Raw genomic sequence first — 19,892 nt, 5'->3', positions numbered from 1 at the left:
CAGCCTATCCTCAGGTCTAATTACTGATTATAGCTATGCAGAATGATGACTTCAAGCCTCTGTAAGATCTTTCCACTCCATCAAAGAGCACATTAGGGATAGGATGCCTATTTGTTCAGGAAAGTAGACTAATAAGTTTTAGAAGGATTTTCAACAAAGATGGAAACAAAAAGCCTTTCAGATAATTAAAACTAAATAAACTGGACTTCCACCAAGATGGAGGCATAGGTGGAAACACTGTGCCTTCTCCCACAACCAAGTTTGAATACAACAAAGGCCTGGAGAACAAAGACACAGCCAAAGAACAGAAAATTGAATTATACGGAAGTCTGACTACAACTAACCATGCAACTGGGACGGTAAGAGGGGGCGGAGCCAGCAGTGGAACAGGGTCGGGCAGGACAGATCCCCTGACCTAGGTGCGCAAGTGGCCTTGACCCAGTCAGGGTGTGGGGCAGACTGACCGAGGTCGCACATTCGTGCACAGTGAGACGGACCACACAGGCCCCAGGGGGCAAACCCAGTGGTGGAGGGCTGACGGCAGTGGCACACTCGAGTGCAGTGGGACGAAACACGAGGGCCCCAGTGATGGTGGCAGCTGTGGTGGCAGCGGTGGGAGGTGGCAGAGGGGACCACCATTGCTCCTCTTTGACCCCACCCCCACATACAGGGTCACAACCCAGCGACTGAGTTGCCCTGCTATGGTGAACACCTAGGGCTCCAATCCTGCTACGTAACAGGCACGGACAGCCCAAAAGATGGCTCAAGAAGAACTCAGAGTCCCAGAGCCGATAACTCTAAGCGACCGAGAGATTACCAGCCTCTCAGAAGCACAGTTCAAGACACTGTTTATCAGGATGCTCACAGAACTGGTTGATTATAGTCACAAATTAGAGGAACATATGAAGGCTAAACTAATTGAAATGAAGGGAGATGTCCGGGAAACCAATAGTGATGGAAAAGAAACTGAGACTCAAATCAATGGAATGGACTAGAAGGAAGAACAAAACATCCAACCAGAAAGGAATGAAATGAGAATTCAAAAAAATGAGGAGAGGCTTAGGAACCTCCAGGACATCTTTAAACGTTCCAACATCCGGATTATAGGGGTACCAGAAGGGGGGAAGAAACAGCCACGAGTGGAAAACTTATTTGAACAAATAATAGAGGAGAACTTCCCCAGTCTGGCAAAGGAAATAGACTTCCAGGAAATCCAGGAAGCTCAGAGAGTGGACCAAAGAAGGTGGACCCAAAAAGGAACACACCAAGGCACATCATAATTACATTAGCCAAGATTAAAATGAAGGAGAGAATACTAGAAGCAGCAAGAGCTAAGGGGACAGTCACCTACAAAGGACTTCCCATCATACTGTCAGTTGATTTCTCAAAAGAGACCTTACAGGCAAGAAGGGGCTGGAAAGAAGTATTCCAAGTCATGAAATCCAAAGACCTACAGCCAAGATTGCTCTATCCAGCAAAGCTTTCATTTAGAATGGAAGGGCAGATAAAGTGCTTCTCAGATAAGGTCAAATTCATGGAGTTCATCATCACCAAGCCCTTATGATATGAAATGCTAAAGGGACTTATATAAGAAAAAGAAGATAAAAAATATGAACAGTGAAAGGACAGCAAACTCACAGTTATTAACAACCACACCTAAAACAAAAGCGAACTAAGAGGACAGCCAGATCAGGAGTGGAACCAAAGAAATGAAGAACACATGGAGGGTTAGCAACAGGGGAGTGGGAGGAGGAGAAGGGGGGAGAAGGTACAGAAAATAGCATAGACAGTAGGTGGAAAATAGACAGGGGGAGGGCAAGAATAGTGGGGGAAATATAGAATCTAAAGAACTTGAGACACATGGTTATAAACTAAGGTGGGGAGAATGGTGGGGGAGGGAGTGTGCGGGTGGAGGGGAATGAAGGGGGGAATAGAACAACTATAATGGTATAATCAATAAAATATATTTAAAAAAACTGAATAAACTGTCTGGTTCCCTGGATAGTCTAATTTAGAAAAGAATTATAGTGTTTCTGACACATTGACTAGACAGTCAATATATGTGACTGACTGAGGTTGCTCTGATGCTGATGCAGTGAACCCTCCAGTAATTAAATGTTGATTAGAACAACAGGTCAAGGATCAAGTGCCAACATACACCCACTCTCCCTCCCCTAAGTAGTAAATAACACTGGACTTGCCCACTATCCCATTTCCTGAGCAGTCTATTAGACTTCTAAAGCCTAAGAAATGGCATGTACAGATTGTTCATGTTATCCCAAGAAAAGCTTCCTTGAGCAAATGGCTCTTAGGCTTGGGCAGCCAGCACTCCTGCCCTGGGCCCATGGTTAGAGGGTTCTGGTCTGCTGCTCCTTGAATCTGGCTGTTCTTCAAGGGATGAGGGATCAAAGTATATGTTTATTTTGCTTCTCATAGTTTACTGTACACTTGAACCAACTGCATGGGACCTGAGACTCTGCTTCTAATAAGCTCCTAGATGATAATGCTGCTGATCCCCAGGGCATACCTTAGGAAGCAAGGTTCAAGACCTCATTCCAGGAACTAGAGACCCTAGAATTCCCTGTCCAAAGAGCATAGCCTGTATATAAGACATGTATGGGTCTTTGAAGACTACCTGCGGCAAGTGTGCATTTCCACTAGACTGAGGAGTAGCTCGGGATAGCTGTGTGTTTGTGAGAAATGGGGGTGGGTTTGGAAGACAGAGACTGGACCTTCAAGCTGGGATTCTATACACAGGAGTGTAAGGCCCCTCATGGTGCACGACTGAGATGGGGTGGGAAGAAAAGGAAGCCTCCATGTGTACTCTTGCTTCCAGTTGGGACTGGGCCTCTTTGTGGATACCTCAGGAAAGAGTTCTTAAAATTGTGTTAATATTATATATAATGTGTATATAATACATAATAATATATTGTCTGTCCAGAAGGTATCCAGCTATGTAATATGAAAAAGAGACATGTGTTGAAGAAGATACAAAATACAAGAAACATTGTATATGGGACAATGATGTCTCAATCCCCTTCAAAATAGATATCTTGGGACCGCACACAGTTCTCCCAGATGCCATCAGCCTGCCCCACTGTATTTTCCTGAATCTTATCGACAGTCTGAAATCTCTTCCCTTTCAAAGGTGATTTTAGTTTTGGGAAAAGCCAGAAGTTGTAGGGCACCATATCTGGGCTGTAGGGGGGGCTGAGACACCTGGGTGATTTGATGTTTCACAAAAATCTCTGTACAGGACATGTGGCACGAGTGGGAGTGTTGTGATGAAGCTACCAATCGCCAGTTGCCCACAGCTGCACCATTCTGAGTTATCCGAGTAGTTTCCACAAAGGAATGTTCCAGCTTAACGCAGTATCTGATGCATATTTGTTGCTCTACTCTCTCACTCATTTTGAATGTGATGGGGCTACACAGTACACATGCTCCCTCGTGGCATCTACCGCCTCAACTAACTGGTACAGTGAAGCTGTCATTGTTCACACATGGTCATTGCAGTCCACTCTCCTTGGCTGCCAGGTTACATCAGTGTCATACAAACTATTCTTGTTATACTAACAATAGTTGGATTTTTTCTGGACAGGCCTGTGTATATGTGTGTGTGCGTGTGTTTTACTGTTTTATCTCCAGACCTAAACAAAATTATTTTCTAGTTTTTCTTTTTTTCATGCATTATTACTGTCTGAGAAAATGCTTTTATTTCTCCCTTTACTGTGCTCATTAACTACTTGAAGTATTTAGCCAACAAATTTTTAACATACTTGTTTACTATGTTTTTGACAACTGAGAATCCCCCATATTTCTAGCTGGCCACTTAGTGCTGGTGCTAAGATGTGTCTTATACTGTTTGTTGGAAATTGATAGTATTGTTGCATCAATTCTTTGAACAAGAAGAAGCATGCTAATGTTATCTCTGAAGAATTGGCAGAAATAGGCAGTAATTGTCATTACCGGCATTTTAAGTAATCCATATAAGAGAATCAAGAGGGTCAATGCCATTAACCTTCATTCCTTATTCTTTCTAAAAAATGAAAGACCTTGGTTTTTTAAGCAGTTTTAGGTTTAGAACAAAACTGAGAGGGTGGTACAGAGGTTTCCCATGACCCCCCCTGCCCCCTTAGATGCATCGCCTTTCCCGTTATCAACATCACTCACCAGAATGGGGCTTTTTTTAAAAACCAGGGATGGACCTGCCCTGACACATCATAATTACCCAAAGTCCATAGTTCATCTTAGAGTTCACTATAGGTATTGTGCCTTCCATGGATTTGGACTAATACATAGCAACATAGTGTACCCATCATTATAATATCATACTAATATTATTTTCAAATTATATTGGACATTTGTATGGAACCAGAAATTTCTAAGACTAATCTACTCTAGTATGTGTGAATATACCTAATTTATTCTTTTTAAAAAACACATAAGTGGTTGAATTTAGCTTTAGATATTACATTGGGCTGGTCATTCTGCTAGAAGTCTACTGCCCTTTGAGTTTTACAGAATAGACCTACAGAAAAGTAGGTCAGACTCACCTAAGTGCCCAGTGTGGGGGGCAGCGCAGCTTGGGAGTCACCTGGAATCTACAGACATTTCCCCTGACTTGCCTGGGTCTGTTTCCTTCCCTAGACAAGGCAGGGTGGCAGAAATCAGGTGGGTAAAAGCATAATTTACAAGATCAACTATGTCTCTCTTTTTTTAATGTTGAAAAACTAATAATAATAAATTATACTGAGTATTTTCAGTGCCCTAAAAATCCCCTGTGGTCTGCGTCTTCATCCCCACCCCTGAAACCACTAATTTTTGTCATCTCCATAGTTTTGCCTTTTCCAGAATGTTAATTGTAGTCATACAGTGTGCAGCCTTTCCAGGTTGGCTAGTTTCACTTAGTAATATGCATTTAATTTGCCTCCATGTATTTTAATGTCTTGATAGCTTGGTTTTGTTTTTTTTTTTTAGCACTGAATAATATTCCATTGTCTGGATGTACCACAGTTTACTTACCCATTCACCTACTGAAGGAGCTCTCGGTTGCTTTCCAAGTTTTGGCAATTATGAATAAAGCTGCTGTAAACATCTGTGTGTAGGTTTTGGGGTGGATGTTAGTTTTCAACTACTTTGGATATACAGTCGTCCCTCAATATATAGTGGTTCACTTATTGCAGCTTCACTGTATTGCGGGTTTTTTTAAAAATACATATCTAATTCTGTATCTTAAAGTTTTCTCTATATCACAGGATTTTGTGGTATATAGGTATTTATGTAATATTTGTGATTTTAATTATTTTTGCCTAAAAAATTAAGACAATATGAAAATATAAAAATGTTAATTCAAACATATTAAAGAATATTAAATTGAAATAAAGTACCGCATGTATTTCTTTAGTGGATGAATACCATGCTGTACAAAATTACTTAGGTTTAAGAGTGTAGAAAGTGTTTAAGAGCATATGAAGTGTTTATAAGAGTGTGGGAAAGGTTGATAAGAGAGTGGGATGTGTTTATAGGAATGTGGGAAGGGTTTGTGAAGCCTTAAAATACATATAAATAATAAAATAAACATAGTGCCACTACTTTAGATTTTCACCTATCGCTGGGGTCTCTGGAATGTAACTCCCACAATAGGTGAGGGATCACCGTATATTACAGAGTACAATTGCTGGATTGTATGGTAAGAGTATGTTTCTTATTCTTTCGTAAAGCTTGTAGAAAGCTATCGTCGTGGACATGAAACAAAGATTACTGGTTGAGATGGTAGACATTCTGTAAAAACAACACATGCAAACAATATTACAAACAAATCTAGCAACTGAGACAAGGGCTGTCCACTAGGATTCTGAATACATTTCCTAGCAGCACCTCTGCTTGCTTGCCTTCTTCACTTCCTTGCTAACTAACTGAAAGGGTTTCAGCCAGAAGCTGGCTCCCGAATTGCTAGGCTAGTCAGAGAAATGCCAGGTCCACAGAGCAGATTGGCTTACTAAAGCTAAGTTACCTTTACCTCTACCTCTTCATTTAGTTATCATGGCTCTGAACAGGTCTTTTAAAACTAACGTGTAGCAATATTGCCTTGCTCAGATTTGGGTTATGCCTTTAAGAAGTCCTTTGAATTTAATGCTAGCGTCGTACACTGTTCTTTTGACAGGAATTATGCGTCATGATCAAAACTAAGGACAGTAGTCAATTGTTGAGGAGTTGCTGCAGCCTTTGGCCATAGTGCCACACAAGGCCTGAGTTTCCCCAACACGAGATGTATATAACAAAGCGGGTGCTTATGTTGGCTGCCCAGTCAGACTCTGTGGCGGTGGAAAGTGCACAAGCTGTGGAAAGAGCACTGGGCGAAGAGTCTGGAAGCTTTGGCAGGAGTTCAGTCTGCCATAAATTACATGACGTGTCACACATAGCAAATCAAGCATTTTTTCCATTGAAGAAACAATGTTCTTTCTCTTCTCAGGATTATTATTGAGATAAAATGAGATAATAAGTCAAAGTGCCTTGAAAAAGTGAAAAGCAGTGGCAAATATTAGTAGTGTTTTTATTCATTTAGCAAACATGTACATGCCAGACATGCACTGTCTGCATTTGTACACTAGGAGACACCTGACTGATCCGTGAGCTGGATCCTGTGGTTACTGGGTTAGTGGGGAGATGAACCAATACGTGTGTCCTCACAGTGCAGCGTGGTTGGGTGTCAGAGCTTATGCATCTATGAAATCCTATAAGAGAACAAAAGTGGCCCTGGCTAACTCTGCCTAAAGAAGTGGTTGAATTCATCACAGAAATAGTGGGTTTTGATATGGCTCCTGGAAAATGAGAGTTTGCCGGACTGAAGGCAAGTGAAAGAGCATTCTAGGCAGAAGGACCTGCATGTTCAAAGTTATAGAGGTGTGACTGCATAACATTACCAGCACATTAAAATGAACCCAACTGAGAACCTACTCTCTAGGCACTGCTAAGGACTGGAGAAACAGCAGTGAATAAAATGGCCTCAGTCCCTATGTACTTTTGAATGTTTATTTTATTAGTTTCCTATGGCTAATGTAGCAAATAACCACCAACTCAGTGGCTTAAAACAGCACAAGTGTATTTTTTTTTACAGTTCTGGAGATTGGAGGTCCTAAAATAAGGCATCATCTGGTCTGCATTTTATCTGGAGACTCCAGGGGAGTACCTTTTCCCTCTCCTTTTCCAATGTCTAGAGGCTGCCCCCATTGGTTGACTCATGGACTTTCCTTCCATCTTCAGAGCTAGCAGTGTAACGTCTCCAAAATTCTCGATCTCACTGACTAGCCCTCTTGCCTTTTTCCTATAAGGACCCTTGTGATTATACTGGGTCCATTCGGATAATGCAGGGTAATCTTGCCATCTCAAGATCCTTAATTTAATCCCATCTGAAAATCTCTTTTGCTCCATAAGGCTACATAGTCACAGGCTCCAGGAATTAGGACAGAGACATCTTCCAAGGGAGCCATTATTCAGCCTACTGCATTCATTCATTCAGCCAGTAGTTTTTAGTTTCCCAAAATTGGGCACTAGAATAAGGTAAATGAGCCTCTTGCTCTCAAGGATTTCCATGAGTGTCTTGATAATGGGGCATTATGATATAGTCATTTGTGTTCTAGGTACTAGACAGATTTAGCAAAAAAGTGTTTCATACCCAGTACATCCCAAACTGACTTGCTTTCCTCCCCTCATCAGATTTGCTTCATCTCAGTTGATCCTTTTAGTTGCTTCTGCTAAATTTTGGAAGTTCCGCTTGAGCCTTTTTTTTTCCTTCTATATGACGTATCTAACCTGTCGGGAAATCCAGTTCATTCTACCTTCAGAATACATTCAGAATCCATCTACTTCTCATCTTCACCACCAGTTCCACACAGGATCAAGCCACTGTCCGGATTACTATAAAAGCTTCCTCCTGTTCTGTTTCCTCCTTGGCTGCTACATTTTATTCTCAATGGAGAAAACATAAAGATCCTCTTAAAATAAAAGTCAGATCATGTTACCTCTAATAACAACCCATTTCCCTCAGAGTGAAAGCAAGATTCTCTGGGCATTGCCCCTGACTTAGGCTTTTGCACTGGCTACTTCTTAGGCCCTGCACCTTTCCCTGGTCCATTCCTTCACCTCTATCATGTCATTGTCCAAATGTCTCCTTTTAATTTGGCTATTTGGTTGCCCTATTTAAATTGCAACTCCCCATCCCTTCTTTTTTTTTCAACTTTTAGAAACTTTATTTTCCATCACTCTTACTTCCATTCTGTTAAAAGCTTGTGGAAAACCAACTTAAGATCACTCAGTGGTTGTTCCTACCCATTCCGTGGCCTGTGCAGTGGGGGCGCAGACCAGTCTCCAGTGGCAGGCTGAGCACCCCAGTCTTCAGTGGGAAACTGCTGAACAGGCACAGAGGGCACCTGCGCCTTCAGACCAGTCAGCTACCTCAGGCTGCGTAGCAGTGAACTTGGGAGCTGGAGCCCTCCGTTCACCCTGAAATTCCTCCTTGGCCACAGCCTTGTCAGAAGTGGCCTGCTCTTCCTTCTTAATCTCTTCAGGATCTCTGTAGCAGTAGAAATCAGACAGGACCTCCCCTGGGTGGTCTAGGGAGATGGTACTGCGCATGTGCAGAACTTCCCGGCCCGGCATCCACCACAACAGACCCGCTGAGTAATCCGCCTTGTTGTGGCAAAGGATGGCAATGTCCACATAGCTCAGATGAGAGTGTGTTACACAAAGCGATGGTAGGCAGGTTAACATTGGATGCCTCCATGAGAGGCTGGTGATCGGCCCTGGGATCGGTAACCACCAGAAGTCTCGGCTCCAGGAAGGCCTCCTGGACATGGTTAGTGAAGGTGCCAGGAGTGAAGCGCTGGCAGTGGGAGTGGCTCCAGTGGCGGCAGCAGACTTCGGCACAGCTCATTGGACAGTGTTTCTGGATGATGTGACACATCAGCGGGGTTCTCAGTGGCAACAACAGGACAGGCTGCCAGCAAAACTTATTGTGGGTTCTCTTCAGATTTATGATGTAGATGCCGTCACTTTTCCTTCCATAGATGTCCTGTTCCATTTGGAAGTCAAGGTTACTGCTACCTAAGTGGGTTCCTGCAGAAGGAATTTGAGGACAGTTTCCTCTTTCATTTGCAGGACATCGAGACCTCCAGACATTGTGAAAGCTTGCCTTTAAGTTACGTGGGAACTGAGAACAACGCCATACAGGCCCTTTCCTTGGTAGCGTGGAAAGGCCCATCTCTTAACTTCTGACTCCCCTTAACTTGCTGTAGTTTTCCATTTTCCATTCTACTTACCACTTTTTAAATATTGCATATTTGTTTGTTTAATTTGTCTCCCCCCAAAGAAATTTAAGCTTCACAAGACCAGAGATTTTGCATCCCAAGCACATACAACCCAGTATACATTAGCAAATGTTTGTTGAATGAATGAATGAAAAACATCACAGTGTATGTTGTCAAGAAACTTTTCTATGTGAAGAAAAATGATGGGCTCTGCTGAAACAATGTGCACTGTCTTGGATTATTTGCAGTTTAAGTATTGTAAATCTTTAGTTGGGAGAGTCCTGAAAGGTCTGCAGTGGTGAGAAGTAAAATGAACTCAGGTCTGCCTTCTGTGCAGAAAGTGTATATTTGAGAAATGAACATTTGGTTAAAGAGGAGACTCTTTCAAATTAACTCCCTGGTCTTGTTTTGCAATTTAAAAAATAAATGTCATTAATTGAGCACCTGCAACATAATGCATCCTTCACTAGGCCCTCTCAACTAAACAGAGCTTGCATGGAACCATCAACCTTCCTCTTTATGGTCTGGAGAAATGGCCCACTTCGTAATTCTTGGAATGCCTTTAAAAAAATAAAACTTGAGGTCCAAATGAAATGTCAGAATAACAATTTTCCTTCTTACTCTTGGTCTTTGCCAAGAATTACTATAAATAATTTTTAAAGGATAGCATGTATTCTGCCAGGTTGTCAAGTGCTTCAATTCTGCAAAATGAAGAAATTGAAAAACAAGTGTAAATGAAGAGGGATAGATGAAAAAAAGTGTGAAAGATTTCAAAGTCTGAAAGGAAAGGAGGTCTGTACTATTTTAAATATGCTTATGGAAAAGTACATAAAATTATTTACATTGATATCAAGGAAAATTTCTGTGAAAGCTAGTAGTTTTAGTGTATTAGATATTTGTCCACTGAGGGGTGACCCCTGTCTGCTGAGCCCATCAGTATATAGTGAACCCTCTGCTTGGTTCTATTCCCTTTTCTATTTCTCTTACCCTCTCTCCTCCTCTGTCTTCCTTTTCTCCAAGGATCTCAGCATCTTTTGATTTGCAGTGTTTGTGAGTTTGTTGGCAAGAACACGTAGCCTTTTCACAAACCAAAAGGTCACATGTGTAAAGTCCTGTTTCTCTACCCCTTAGGACAGCGGGTTAGTCCACATGCTTTTCTTCTTTATTAGAGCAATTAAAATATGTGTCACATAGAAAGCAAAGAGGTCTAAAGTGGAAATGTTTATATATACTTTATTAATATATTTAGGCAGAACTAATGCAGTCTATTTAATCAATTAATTTTTATAATTCTAGATATATTAGCCAAAAATATAAAGGCCACTTTTTTTTCTCAACTGTGTGTAGGAAAACTGTTTGGTTTTTTTTGCGTATAATAGCATGCAGCTATAACTAATGTCAATAAAATGCTTACAGATTTATATCTTTTTTATTTCTATGAAGTTTTAGAATTTTATTTGTTTACTTATTTTGCTTTATTGTGTCTTTTGTCTGGTTAGAGCTATCCCTCACATAGCCCATTTGTCATTAATGACCCATGGCCCCTTTTTATTAGACATACTGGAGAAGGTATGGATCTTAACTCCGTTGTAAAGGGGACATTTCATTTTCCTAATTTGCAGATTGTGAGACCACAGGGGAATCTTAAAATTTGATTGCTGGTTAATCACTCAAATAAAATATGGAGGTAAAATAATTAAGAAAAAATAAATCTAGAGGATGTTCAAATAACTATGTTTTATAGGATTTCTCAGGCTTATTGTTTATTTTTGAAATAATTATTTTTATTACCAGCTAGTAAATTTTTTCTGAACAAAAGAACTGTGTTAGTGGCCATCACTTGTTATTCAGTAGAGGATTCTAAGTTTCTGATTTCTTTTTGGAAATACTTATGCAGAAAATATGGTATAGTTCAAATGCTATGAATGAAGTGAGAATGGTAACCATAAGTAAATTTCTTTTTCTCTTAAAGACAAAATTGGTGCTACTTCTGAGTAGTTCTCATAAAATTTTCTCTCCAATTAGTGACATTGTAATGAAGAATAAAATCAGTCCATTTCTCAAGAAACTTGATTTAGGTTGAAATTTTGAGCCAAATAATAATTAAATGCAACAAATATTTATTGAAAGAGTAAATTCAAATTTTCAAGGGAGACTGATGGATGACCCCAGGTATTTCTGAAGCAAGGCTGATTATATCCATAGAGCCAAAAAGCGAAGTATCTATACCATCAGAACTATACAAGAGAACTTTACATGTGCCAGACTCATTTGTAAAGTAAGTTATGTTACAGTTAGCTTCCATATGTATTTGATCCTCATTATTTTCATTTGATTATAATTGATCCACATAATAGTCTCAAGCAATGGGGTAAACAATATATATTATCCCAACTACACTATAAGAGAATAAACTAGAACCATGATCTTGCCATGACCAGACAGCTGCTGGTAACAGAACAAACCAGGAAGCCGGTTCTGTGGGCTTCCCGTCCTGTGCCTTCCCCAATATTTTGTGCTGCATTCTTTCTCCTGCCAGTTATCAGCTCAAATGAGTGAACCGTACCAGTAGTTCTTGAAGTGTGGGCACAGGACCAGCACCATCATCTGGGGACTTGTTAGATATGCAGATTCTCGGGCCCTGCCTCTGACCTCCTGACTTGGGAATTCAGATAGAGCCCAGTCATCGGTGCGGAACAGTCTAGGTGATTCTGATGGACACTCCAGTTTTGAAACCACTGAACTTGGGATATACATTTCTTGGTCAGTGAAAATGTGAGGTAGGCCTGGCTGGTGTGGCTCAGTTAGTTGAAGTTTCATCCCATAACCAAAAAGTTGAGGGTTTGATTCTTGATCAGGCCCTGATCCCCGGGGGCATGTATGGGAGGCAACAAATGGATGCTTTTCTCTCGCATCAATATTTTTGTCTCTTCTTCCTTCCTCTCTCCCTCTCTCTCTAAATGTCCTGGGTGAGGATTAAAAATTTTTTTAAAACTTGGGAGAGGCAGTTTATTATTAATCCATAAGAGCTGCCTTATGAGAGGCACAGGGAGTGTTTGACTTCTGGGCACTCATCAAGTTCAGAGGAGCAGACTAGCTCAGCTGAACCAAGTACATGTGCTGGCATTGTTCATTCATTAAGGGCTAGGTCAAGGGTAGAGCTATTCATGCAGTGAGTCTTCAGGAAGGAGAGTCATCCCTGAAAATAGTGATGGTTGGAGAAGCCCTCCCAGAAGAAAAATAAATGGAGCTTGGTCTTGAGGTGCCCTAGGAATTGGAGTGAGGAATCTAGAGAGAGGGAATTTCTGAAGAAAGACAAGTTTGTGAAACAGTAAGGAATACTGGTTTAAACAGAGCTTTTGTCTTAGGAATAGAAATAGATCAAATGAATAAACTGGGCCAAATTGTAATAAACTTCCTTAATCAAAAGATAGTTTAGCACAGGACAATGGAGAGAAATAATGGGTTTTGATTAAATAACTGAGATAGTAACAGCATGGTTAAGGACCATTAAACGACCTGTAAGTAACAGGATCCACATATAATTTGAATGTCTCACACCTTGTTTTGCACCTTGTTTCTTCCCCCCATAAATATTTGTGGGTTTTGAAGTAAAGTCTGGTTTTACAGATATTTTTAAAACAAAAAATAATTTTCTTTTAGATTATGAAAATAATTACATATTTTGATTGCTGGGTGAAATAAGCAGGTGTGCCTGTTGTTTGGATGATAGGACAGGTGGTCTTAATCTGCTGATGAAGAAAGGCAGCCAGGGTCTCCGCTGATCAGTGTAGCTGGTGGTGCTCCCCCTTCGTGGGCCTTCTTGTTTTGTAGGTCAGAGGGGCTTTGGCCTTACCCCGAATGAGGCTTCTGCTTAGAGAAAGAAGAATGATGTGGATTTTTTCTGGTCAGAATGACCTTTCCACGTGGGCACCATGCAGTTGGAAGCTTTATCAATTGCAAAGGCCTTTAGTTAAATATTTATTTTACACAATTAAAATAAAGAGGAAATGGATATCAAGTACCTAATCATTTAAACCTCGTGCCCAAAGCATAGCAATGGCTCTGGTGTGTTCCCTTGTCAATAGCTGGCACCTAGAGCTTTGGGGAGACAGGTACACTGACATTCACAAGAGAATATAAAATGAAAAATAGTTATGTGGCTTCAGCTCACAAGTGAAGATAATTGGAAATGTTACCATATTCTGCCTCATGTACAGTTCTGATGGCATAGATATACTTCGCTTTTTGGCTCTGTGGACGTAATCAGCCTTGCTTCAGAGATACCTGGGGTCATCCATCAGTCCCCCTTGAAGATTTGAATTTACTCTTTCAAATAATTGATGCATTACTGACATCCTTGTGGGGTTGAAAACTTAACGTTTCCATCATAAATAGAGAAGACAACGGTGTAGGCCACCTGATTTACATCCTAAAGAAAACGGTGGGGGGAGGGGGCAGTAGTGACACAGGGAGCTCAGAGCTTTGTTTCCCTCAGTGCGGTGGGGAAGTTGAGGCTCTCCTTAGTAATTGCGCCTCTCCCTGAAGTCTGTTCTCCTCTCCTCCCATTTCTCTCCTGATGCTCCCAAACGGAGGTCAGTGTCAACCGTTTATTTAATCTGCCGTGACAGTGAGAGTGCACGTGATTCGCCAGTACAGTCAGTGGAGCCAGACAGACTGATGTACAATTCTGTGTATTTAGGCGGCCACTCCTACTATTTTGCATTTTATTTTATAACCTCAAATTTTGATCTGATTGTTAGGGTAAGTGTGTATGTTCTAAACATATTTAAGAACTATAAAATCTCGGGCAATCGCCTGAGGCAGCAGACTTACCGTGACGTGTTCACATATCTTGACAGACTCATTTAATAGATTGCAAGAACAATAAACACACCATAAGTTTAAGTCAGAAAACTTCCCACAAATAAAACCTACTGGTTTAAAATGCTGCACGTGGGTCACCTCTTCCAGGTTGGATTCCCCCTTTGCAGCAGGGTAGGAGACAATGCGGAGGGTTAGAGCTGTGTGGGGTCTCCGTCCCCATATGTACATAGAAAAACGAATCAGAAATGGCTTTAGAAAGATATAGGAAGTAAATATTGGGAAAATAATACCTTACTTTTTTAGTGTTTCACTTCTCTGAGTTATTTTCTACCATAAACATGATTCGTTATAATCTTAACTAATAGTGTAGTGTGGTAGTTCTTAACCTTCCTGGTCATGATTACCTTTAGAATCCAGTGAAAGCTATGACCCCTCACCCCAGAAAATCACTCATGTGGACATCTTTACAAAAATATTCATGAAATTTTGGAGGGGTTCATGAGCTTCGTCAAACCCTAAGTCTTAAGGCATTCATTGAATGTAATGAATTAACTTATTATCTATGCCCTGGCTATATTTGAAGAAAATAGTCATGCGTATCATTTTTATAGACCTTAATTCTTTCAAAATTAAGTGAAACCCTGATTGAGAATAGCTGTGGGTGAAATGAGACAAAAACCCTTATGTATTACATGCTAAACTTATAGTCATCCTACTGCTTGAAAATAATATACAAATTTGAAATTTAATAATTATGCATTTCAAAGGTGGATTAGTTTCCAGTATGTTCTTTTGCCCTGATGTTTTTTATGTTAGAATAAGTTATGTTCAGTTTCACTGAAATGACTATTTGCTTGGCACCTTCGAGAACCATTACACACTAGCTACAGGTAGTACTACCCGGCATTCAATTTTTAAAATCCAGAATAACAATTTAAACTCCATTGACAAAAGCTTAGTTTGAAAATGATGGGTTTTAACCTTTTATGTTAAAGGAAGCAGAAGGGATTTTGGCTTCCACACATCTTTGTTTACTTGCCCAACAGGCCACACATCACTCTATTCAAGCGATTAGTAGACGTGCTAATTCTCAGTTTGAGATACCACTGTACATCTGACCAACCTCCTTCTCTCCAGGGCTTCTAGGAAAGCCCAGCACAGGCAGTTTTTCCAATAGTACTTTTTTTTTTGCTGAGTGAACATTATGGCTACCATCTTGGTGATTTCACAGGGAAGCCACACAAGGCTGGAAGTGGCCATTTCTAGCTTATTCCTTCTCACCAACTCTTTGATATTCCATTCCTTATAGGAAACACAATATACCATTATTCTCATCAGTCAACTCTAGGCCAAATTGGGGTCCTAAGAGTTGTGACTGCAGGGATGATACTTCCTTTCTTTTATACAAATGTTCAAATCCAAGTCTGATGGGCACACACAGGCATGCGACTGATAGAACAACTGGCCTGGGGTGCATTTGAGGTAAGTGCAGTGGCTGCTGTCCTCTTGGAGAGGAGCAGAAGCATCTGGAGAAGGGGTGGTGACAACAGTAGATTAGATGTGAGGCTTGCCACTCTATTTAGTAGGAGAAGCTTGAAGATCCACTTCCAGAAAGGAGATTTCTCCATTCTGGTGTCGGTATGTACCAGTTGTTTGGCTTCCCTATAGCTGAATGTCTTCATCCAGGCTTCATCCTGGAATTCCCCACCCTTGCCTCATTAGAGAATGGAGCTCCAGCCCTCCCTTAGGAGCAGCGCCTACACGTATCACTGATGGCCTTGGTGATGACCCTGAGGGAGAGAGAAAGTTTAAGAAGTTCAATTCTGTGTAAGAAGGTCAGGAAGTGTGGCATGTTTTTAGCAAGCTTTCCACTCAAAATAAGGTTGAGGGCTTAAGGTGATAAATCTGTTATCTGGAATATGGACTCATGCAATGGCCAAGATGAGGTGCCACTAGATTTTGTTTTGGAGCCCCGTCAATCAAAATGTCCATGCTTGCGCTTCTCAAGTTTCCCTTTAAAGCAAGCTCAAAACATAGAGTCAAGTTTGAATGAGGAAATTATGAGAGAACAATGGGATAAAAATGACCTTTTATTTTTATCCCATTGTTCTCTCATAATTTCCTCATCTTTATGTCTTTTTATCCTTTCCTCTCTGACTGGTAAGTTCTCCTCATTTTTGTTAAACTCCTGCCCCGTCTGGACTCCTCCCTCAGCCTGCCTTCCCCACCCACTCTACCTTGGATCTTTTTCTCACTTTCTCTTCCTTCTTACCTTAAATCTTTCTTATGCTTTCATTACTTCCTTCCCTGGCCTACTAGAATATTCTTCTTCCCTCAGCTACTTCTGCAATTTGTATGACATATATGTGCAGTTATTTTCATGTATATGAAAAGATAAAGAACAATATAGTGAAAACACTGTCCTCTGCTAAGCTGAAGGAGAACATCACCAATTTAGTTGAATCCCTTTCCCCAACTATAACCCCCACACTTCTGCCTAGAGGTAACTGCTGTCTTATATTTCACATCCTATTCTGATTGCCCAGGGCAGGAGGAAGGATGCTGTCCCCAGTTCTTAGCCTTTCCAATGGCATCTTCTCTTGGCTGCTGGAAGCCGAGCCTGGGCTGGGGGCTGGCGTGAGAAGGCCTTGCCGCTGACTCGAGGGCAGGGGGAGGGCCAGAGCAGGTGGGAAAGGGTAGCATTCACTGCAGAACTTGGTTGCATTGTTCCCCCTTTGAGAGTCATGTTTTGGGGTTTTTTGTGGAAGAATTTTTAATTTTTATTTATTTTTTAATAATTTTTAATTTAACTCTTGTTCAAGTACAGCTTTCTGTCTTATATTCCCAACCCTGCCCGCCCCCTGCCCCCCCCCATGCTCCCCACCTCCCTCCCATTTCCACCCCCCACCCTTAGTTATTGTCCATGTGTCCTTTATACTTGTTCATGTGAGTCCATCCCCTTTTCCCCTATGATTCTCTCCCCTCTCCCCTCTGGACCCTGTCAGCCTGTTCCGTATTTGAGTGTCATTGGTCATATTTTAGGTGCCCGGCTAGCTCAGTCGGTAGAGCATGAGACTCATGTTTTTATTCAGATTTTCTTTTCTGACCTTTTTGACATATTTGAATAATAAAATGTTATGAGTCCAATAAACGTTTAATAAGCACTTTCCCAATGATCGCCACTGTGCTTGATAGGACTTTATGGGGCTTGTAGATGCACTTCTGTCCTTTCTTCCTATTACCCTTTTCTTTTGATAGAGAAACTCCATTATATTTTTAAATGTATTTTTGTATAAAGGGTTATTTGTATCTTTCAATTTAAGTATATTTGTTGACAAGCTGGGTAATGTGTATTATATGCTCCGCTTCTCACTCACTATGTTTGAAATTCTTCACATACACGAAAGAGCTTGGGCCAGAGGCATACAGACATGGGCTGGACCGCAGCTGAGCCACTTATTAGTTGGATGAGCTTAAGCAAATTACTTAGGTTCTCTCAGCGTTGGTTTTTATTTTATTTTTAATAGTTTTATTTTTTAAATTTATTTATTTTCACAGAGAGGGGGAGGGAGAGGGAAAGTGAGGGAGAAAAACATTAATGTGTGAGAGAAACATCGATCTGTTGCCTCTTGCACACTCTCAACAGGGGACCTGGCCTGCAACCCAGGCATGTGCCCTGACCAGGAATTGAACTGGTGACCTTCCAGTTCACAGGCCAGTTCTCAATACACTAAGCCATACCAGCCAGGGCAATAGTTTGTTTTTTATTGTATTTTTTACATTACCTAATGAGGGCTAAGTGGCACAGGTTAGGAACATTACCATTTCATCCCCCTTATAGTCTCTTCCATCTCCACTCCCTCTGCAATAACCACACTGTTGCCCCCGTCCATGAGTTCTTTTTATTTATTGCTCAGTCCCTCCTCCCCCAAACCTCCTTCCAGAACTGTCAGCCTTGTTTTTTTTAAGTATATTTTATTATGCTATTACAGTTGTCCCAATATTTTTCTCCCCTTTCTCCCCCTCCTTCCTGCACCCCCCACATTTCAGCATTCCCCCACTTTCTTAGTTCATGTCCATGGGTTGCACATATAAGTTCTTTGGCTACTCCATTTCCCATACTGTTCTTAACTTTGCTCTATCTATTTTGTGCCTACCAATTATGCTTCTTATTCTGTGTGCCATTTCCCCTCTTCTTCTCCTGTCCACTGATAACTCTCCTTTGATCTCCATTTCTGTGGTTCTATTCCTGTTCTAGTTGTTTGCTTAGTTTTGTTTTTGTTTTTTAGGTTCAGTTGTTGATAAGTGTGAGTTTGTTGTCACTTTACTATTCATAGTTTTTTATCTTCTTTTTCTTAGCTAAATTCTGTTAACATTTCCTATAATAAGGGCTTGGTGATGATGAACTCCTTCAACTTTACTTTATCTGGGAAGCACTTTATCTGCCCTTCCATTCTAAGTGAAAGCTTTGCTGGATAGAGTAATCTTGGATGTACGTCTTTGCCTTTCATGACTTTGAATACTTCTTTCCAGCTCCTTCTTGCCTGTAAGGTTTCTTTTGAGAAATCAGCTGACAGTATGATGGGAACTCCTTTGTAGGTAACTGTCTTTTTTTCTCTTGCTGCTTTCAAGATTCTCTCATCTTTAGTCTTGGATAACTTAATTATGATGTATCTTGGCGTGTTTCTTCTTAGATCCAGCTTCTTTGGGACTCTGAGCATCCTGGACTTGCACTTCCAGTTCCTTTGCCAGACTGGAGAAATTGTCCTTCATTATTTGTTCAAATAAGTTGCCAATTTCTTGCTCTTCCTCTTCTCCTGCTGGCATCCATATGATTCGGATGTTAGAACATTTAAAGTTGTCCCAGAGGTTCCTCAGCCTCTCCCTACTCTTTTTTTTGAATTCTTCTTACTTCATTCTGTTCCAGTTGGATGTTTACTTCTTCCTTTGGTTCCAAATCATTGATTTGAGTCCTGGTTTCCTTCCCTTCTCTGTTGGTTCCCTCTATTTTCCTTTATTTCATTTTGTATAACCCTCATTATGTGACTGAACATCTTCCTTTTTCGACTGAACTTCATCATTTCTGTGAGCATCCTGATTACCAATCAGCGCTTTGAACTCTGTATCTGACAGGTCGTATATCTCCTCATTGCTTAGTTCTTTTTCTGGAGTTTTGATCTATTCTTTCATTTGTGCCATATTTCTTTGTACCCATGCACCTGTTATGTTGTAAGGGGCAGAGTCTTAGGTATTGGCCAGGGCTGGGTAACCCACTTCCATGCATTGTGGCACTGTAGGTGGGGGAGGGGTCAGAGAGGGGAAAATGCCCCTTGCTGGCTTGCTTGGCTCTCGCTCCACTTTCTGTCATTTCCCTCACTTCCCACCGTTGGATTATACCCTTTCAGGTGCTGATTTCCTGGGCAAGAGTGTTGGTTTGTGTACATTCTAGGACACTATGGGTCTCTGCAATGGACTCTTCTGTGAGTCTGGGTGTTTCCCCCGCCACCACAACTGCCACAGATTTTCACAGCCAGAGATTTTTGAGGCTTTAGTTTCCTGCACTGGAACCTGAGTTCAGTGGTTTGCCTTGCTCCTCACTTGTTCCCCCCGGCTTATTGGTGCACGAATGTGGGAAATCCCACCCACCAGCCACCACCTCACCCCCCTGGTCTGCTGCTGCCTTGCCATGCATCCTCTCTGCCCAGGCTGCTTATCTCCACCCCTTCTACTAGTCTGGATGAATATTTCTTTAACTGC

At 41.2% G+C, this 19,892-nt stretch overlaps 1 protein-coding gene and 1 pseudogene across 19 annotated transcripts in view; one reads left to right on the top strand and one right to left on the bottom strand.

The window, feature by feature from the left end:
• The window catches only part of NRCAM (neuronal cell adhesion molecule), a 322,675-nt gene that overhangs the window by 24,366 nt on the left and 278,417 nt on the right, over positions 1–19,892 (top strand). The gene's annotated exons all lie outside the window — the stretch shown is intronic.
• Positions 8,311–9,231, bottom strand: LOC119003973 (40S ribosomal protein SA-like; annotated as a pseudogene).

This window comes from Sturnira hondurensis, unplaced genomic scaffold (genome assembly GCF_014824575.4).
Source record: "Sturnira hondurensis isolate 20B ecotype Veracruz unplaced genomic scaffold, ASM1482457v3 Scaffold0018877, whole genome shotgun sequence".
Taxonomy (NCBI): Eukaryota; Metazoa; Chordata; class Mammalia; order Chiroptera; family Phyllostomidae; genus Sturnira; species Sturnira hondurensis.
The sequence above is the reverse complement of the archived record's forward strand: the minus strand, read 5'-3'. Positions and strand labels throughout refer to the sequence as shown.